The sequence below is a fragment of the Pseudophryne corroboree genome, chromosome 6 (genome assembly GCF_028390025.1).
Source record: "Pseudophryne corroboree isolate aPseCor3 chromosome 6, aPseCor3.hap2, whole genome shotgun sequence".
Classification (NCBI taxonomy): Eukaryota; Metazoa; Chordata; class Amphibia; order Anura; family Myobatrachidae; genus Pseudophryne; species Pseudophryne corroboree.
In genome coordinates this window covers 53,548,424-53,554,772 of record NC_086449.1, presented here as the reverse complement: position 1 = coordinate 53,554,772, position 6,349 = coordinate 53,548,424, and positions in this window count along the sequence as shown.

The window sequence follows — 6,349 nt, the reverse complement described above, 5'->3', positions numbered from 1 at the left end:
CTATACTGACTCGAGTATTTAATGATATTCTATCCACTGGGGACATAACTCTTTATTTTAACTTGGCCGTAATAAATGTTTTACCTAAACCTAGGAGGGATTTATCTGATCCTGGGTCTTATAGGCCTATCTCGCTGCTTAACTTAGACTATAAGTTACTCACTAAGATACTTGCACAACGGCTTAAACAGGATCTGCCATCCATCATTCATTGTGATCAGACGGGATTTATCATGGGTCGATCCTCAGTGGTGAATATCAGAAAGGTGTTGGCAGCCATAGGTGTGTCCCAGTGCGCCATATCTAAGGTACCTGCGGCAATATTATCACTGGATGCAGAAAAAGCGTTTGGCATGGTGCACTGGGACCACCTGTTAGATACAATGTCTAGATTTGGCATTCCTTCACAATTTATTGATTATTTATGAATTTTATACAAGAACCCTGGTTCACAAATTCTGGGTAATGGATTTTTATCATCACCTTTCACTATTAAATGGGGCATTAGACAGGGATGTCCTCTCTCCCCACTTTTGTTTCACATTGGCACTGGAACCACTGGCTATGTCTATCAGGCAATCCCCGATATACCATGGGATACAGGTAGGTGAGGTTGATCTACGTTTGTCATTATTTGCAGATGACATGTTGCTGCTCATGTCCCATCCCCAAATAACTCTACCAGCAGTGTTTGACCTGATCTCTAGATTTAGTTCATTCTCTGGGTATAAAATTAATATACATAAATCCGAACTTCTCCCACTAAATGGTGCTTCCAGTTATCTGGACACACCGGGCTCACTTCATACTATCAAAGTGGCTACTAAGACCATAAAGTATATAGGGGTACAAATTCCAGCATGTTTACAAAATATCTACCGCCTCACCTACACTCAGCTTATTAATTCAATATCGCAAAAAAAAAAATCATAATTGGGCCTCCCTACCATTATCTGTGTTGGGAAGGAATGCTTTGAATAAATCTGTACTTTTTACCCAGTTATCTTACCTGATCCAGATGTTGCCTTTGCGTTTATCACCAGCAGATATTAAAGCAGTAGAAAAAATGTAAATTCCTATGGAAGGGTGGTAAGACCAGGATCTGTAGCAGACAATTGAAATTACAGCATAGTAAAGGTGGAATAGGGTTGCCAGACATCTTACACTTCTCACAGTCCGTGCTATTTCGATATGACCTTGACTGGATATACAAGCGAAGCACGTACGCTCTTTATGATTTGGATTGTGCTCTCTTTGCCTCCTTTCTCCTGGAGCTTTGTTACATAATCCCAGGTCTAAAATACCAGACGCTATAAGTACACATTTACTTTTTTGGAAACATATCAATGATGGTGGGCGATTAACAGAAAAGTATCCAGGAATCCACTACACTTACACATGATATCATTTTGGGTAAACCCACTTTTCACACCTGGCCTAGAAGATGCATTTTTTTACTGCTTAAAATTGAAAGGTATAAGAAAAATTGCAGATGTTTTTGACCCAGCCCAGGTGGTAAAATAATTTATTTTGCAACTTTGCAGGAGCGTTTTGGATTGCGTAACACCTGCTTCTACGCATACTTACAAATGAAACATTATATAGCCTCCTTACCACCGGCAGTGAGTAATATGTCCATGTCTATTAATCACTAATCAGACAGGTTATCTTGACTCATGTTACTTGCAGCCTTTCAGTGTTACTTTAGGTCAAGAAGCAACAGATTTGGTATCTACAAGATAATATTGGTTCCACTAACTGGACTGTGAGATTGATTGCCCCTTGGATTGGAATTTATGGTGTGCATAAAAACTGTGAATTATTGGTTATTTCTGTACTGTTTATTATTATGGTACATTAATAACATCTCCAAAGAGTTCGAATCTGTAAAATATTCTAACCAAAGCTAAGCAAGCTAGACAAAGGCGATTAATAGAAAGCAACTTGACTAAAAGTTACTTGTCTGCAGAGGAACATTGTACCCCTTACAGATCGCCAGCTTTTAACATGGGTTATTGCATATGAGCGCACATAACCCATGTTGCTGTGTGGTCTGAAAGGGCCCAGTTGAAATAATCCGGGTTGAGCGACCCGGTACTCCAACTCGGGTAGTGAACAGGGTTGAACGCGTGTCTAACTCTGTTAGCTGTGCTGTGTTATCGGGAAAGCTAGGTCGATGTGACCCATTTCCCATTCACAGTATACAGTATGTACGGGCTGCGCTTGGAAAAAATCTGATCTCCAAATGCCACCACCGCCCACGTCAGCTCTGACATCACCAACAAGGTAAGGAACAGCGGCTGTGAAGGGTCTTTGGTGGGTCGCATCCCGGTAGCACCTGTGTATGGCTAATGGGTGGGACCTGCCATTGGCGTTCTGAAAGGGGTATAATTGAGTCATTTATTCCAACAGCACTTGAGACTGTGTTTATACCACGTATACCCCTTATCCCAAACAGTTTTTATTTTCAATTTAAGTGCCTGCAGTTTCCTGTAAGAATCTGCTTCACTATGATGAACAATAAGTTGCAGGGACAAATGCTCAGGGCTGGAGGCATAGATCCCAGGACCAGCCGCTTCTCCTATTGGCAGCTTTATGTGGATTGCTCTCAAATTAGTAGCCCCAAAAATCTTGTGTTAATCCCTGAAGAAAAAAATCAGCAAATGTTGTTTACAAAGACATTTTGTGATCAATGTCTACAATATAAAATATACATCACAGTATTAGATGCCACTACTGTCATCCACATGAGCAAAGCCATGGTCAAAAGCTAGTACTTAATAAAACAAATTAAGGCAAAAAATATAACCATGCCTTCATACATAATTGAATGGTAATATCCATATATTTCTCATGGTATAAAAGGCATCACAAGGGCGGTGGTCCCAAAATATTAATCAAACCTCTTAATGAACTGGTCCCAAATAGATTGATATCTATATTTGATAAGCAGAGTGCATATGTAAACTCCACACAGATTAGTAAATCCTGGATTTTCATTATATAGGTAAATACACTCAAGCATATAGTAAACTTTTGTTAACTTTCAAACGCATGCTTCTAGCCATTTTAGGACTTTTTACACAATTGTACATATAAACTCTACATGGCTTTATAGGTCATGAACTGTCATTAAACAGCTTATTGCAAACAATTTAGCATAAAATGGTTCATGGACATTGTTCAGTGATAGTATGAACAAATTTAATGGTCTGGTCCCAAAAATGGATTACTGTCTATTCTTGATAGTCATCTTGAACACAGATTGATGAATCCTGGTCTATCATAACATTGGTCAATACACTCAATATTAGCATCTGGAGCACTTTAGCTGATGTACAACAGCATGCTTTCAGCCATTCTGTGGGTTTTTTTTAATCACAATTTAACATATAAATGCTACACATATTGATAGGCTATGAACTGTAATTGCACAGGTTAATTCAACCAATTTGGCATATAGTAGTTCGCGGATAGTACTCAGCTATAGTATATATATATATTCTAGATGGGTAAAATTATTTGATGTTCACATGCGTAAGGGCTGCACATATAAACTCCACACACATCCATAAATTACCTCTCTGATGATTTGTTCTGCATACAGGTTGAACAGATTTGGTGAAAGGATGCAGCCTACTAGATACCATTGTTATTTTACATGGGTAATAGAACAGCCTCATGGGGTGAGTCATGTCCTTGTAGACAGACTCCTGACAACTGAAAAGACATAATGGAGCTGTACCAGCAGGGGGCGGTATCCACAAAGAGATATAAGGTAGGCTGTACTAGCAGGGGTTGTACACAAAGAGACATAAGGGACTGTTGTAGCAGGGGGGGCATACACAAAGAGATATAAGGGAGATGTACTAGTGGGGGGCATACACAAAGAGACGTGTTCTAAGAATGCATTGTGGCTTTCTGTATTGAGCATAGGTAAATATATTTGTTACATATTCTCAGTTTTCATGATCTGCAAAATTAAGTTCAGAGACTGATACGGCATTAGGTGCCCTTAGTATAAGTGATGTACATGGGATCTACAGTAATTGTATATCTTCCAGAATGGGTGTTACTGTCATCATAATCATATCGGTATCTGGTTGATAGATCTACAGTAAAAAGACAATAGGTGGACATGTAAAAGGTAGAAAGGGCTCAAGGTTGGTAGGTTCAACAGGTCAACATGACAATGGCTTTGCAAATAAAGGGGCAGATGTATTAACCTGGAGAAGGCATAAGGAAGTGATAAACCAGTGATATGTGCAACGTGATAAATGCACCAGCCAATCAGCTCCAATATGTAAATTAACAGTTAGGATCTGATTGGCTGGTGCCTTTATCACTTCCTTATGCCTTCTCCAGATTAATACATCTGCCCCACTATCCTTAGTGAATTAGGCCCTAAGTCTGGCATTGAAAGATGTCTCCACAGTTCCTGCAATGTTTATTACATCTGTATAATTTATTGTGGGAATGTGAAGAAACCTATTAAACCCATCCGTGTGTTCTTACGCTATCAGTGCAATATAAAAGGTGATATCACCATGCGCTAAATCTGGAGGGTACAGAGAGGTGTAATGTCAAATATACCAAGTTCACATTACTAGTCTCCTCGGCTTTATCCTCAGTCTGCAAAGCTGGGCGAACTCCTCCAGTGTACATGTAAGAGAGGAAACGCAAATTCGCTCCAATGTGTAGGACTATATAATTCAATAAAACGTCTTGGTGTATCAGAATTAAAGAAGGTGAGTAAGTCCTCCACTCCGTGACATCAAAAAGGCGTAGTATGGGATCACCCAAAGTGTACAATGACCAAAAGATGAAGCTCACTTGCAAGCTTACATTAAAATACGAGATCCATGCTCATAAAAGTATCTTTCAATACTTTCTAACAGATTGCTGTCACGATCCGGGTATCTGAACGCCATTACTTACCCTTCAGATGCCTCCTAAGGCTGGCTCAGCGTTCCAGGACCGGATCCCGCTGTTCCTGAGTTTCCACAGGCAGAATGTCAGAGTGGTGATTTCATCAGCCGCGGCCTCCGCTGTGCCCGCGTGGTTTGGATGTGCATTCATCAGTCTGGCGTCTCCTGTGGCAGGCGCCGCCATTGCTGCTTCAATTCTCACATGGATTACAAACCAAACTTCCCTCCAAGTGTCTGCATGGGCGCAGCCATCTTGGATTTTGTCATCTGATCATTTCCACCAATCTGCTGTCTGTATTGTTGATTTGCATAATTGCCTAGCCAACCCCTTCCTTGCTGCAGGTATAAGTAAGCTGTGCCTGAGCAAGGAAGGCGTCAGTGCTTTGGTTGTCTAACCTAGTTCCAGTTTGTCTCTCTCCTGTGGTTGTCTTCCAGGTTCCAGCTCCTGTCTCCAGACTTCTGCTATAGAGACCCGCACCAGCATTCCATCTGCGGTGTAGCCTGACTCTCCGATCCATTCTGGACTCACCTGTTTCCAGCTACAACAATCACCTGCTCCCAGCCCAGCTTCCAGAAGTGTACAGCTTCTCTTAAAGGGCCGGTGTCCTTTCTGCAGTTTACCACTCTCCACCGGTATTATTATTTCATCGCTCTCAAATTCGTTTATTATCAATCACCTGCTTCCAGCCCAGCTTCCAGCAGTGTACAGCTTCTCTTAAAGGGCCGGTGTCCTTTCTGCAGTTTACCACTCTCCACCGGTATTATTATTTCATCGCTCTCAAGTTCGTTTATTATTTAACTGGTTCCAGCCAGTATCCACTCCGTACCAACAACAGTCTGGTTCCAGCCAGTATCCACAGCAGCCGTTTTATCTTCAGCAGCCCAGCCTTTCCTGGAACACCAGCTGGTACGATCCTGGGTTCTCTCCATTGCTACAGTCAGGCCTGGTAAGGACTTTCCAACTAGAAGATTATAGAACTGTCTCACACTACCAGTGCCTGTGGCCCTTGCCACCCTGTAGTACCCAGGAATTGTATTCATTCTCTGTTGACTTTTACGTTTTCTTATTTGCTGCTGTGTTACGGAGTTTGTCATAATAAACATCATTGACTTTTATCCTGGTTGTCGTGGTCACGCCTTCGGGCAGTTATTCTACATGTTACTTACATGTCTAGGGGTCTGATACAACCTCCCAGGTTCCGTTACATCTCAGCCCCTACAACTGAGGCTGCCTCCCGTCAGCTCAGGCCCTCAGTTGTGACAGTAAGCACTGACCTGATGACTCCAGCCGGAGACCAGGATCAAGCGGCCAGGCCGATGCAAGAACTGGCAGCCCGACTTGAACAGCAGGAGGCTGCACAGGGCCACATCATCCGCTGTCTCCAGGATCTCTCTACACGGCTGGATGGGATTCAAACGAC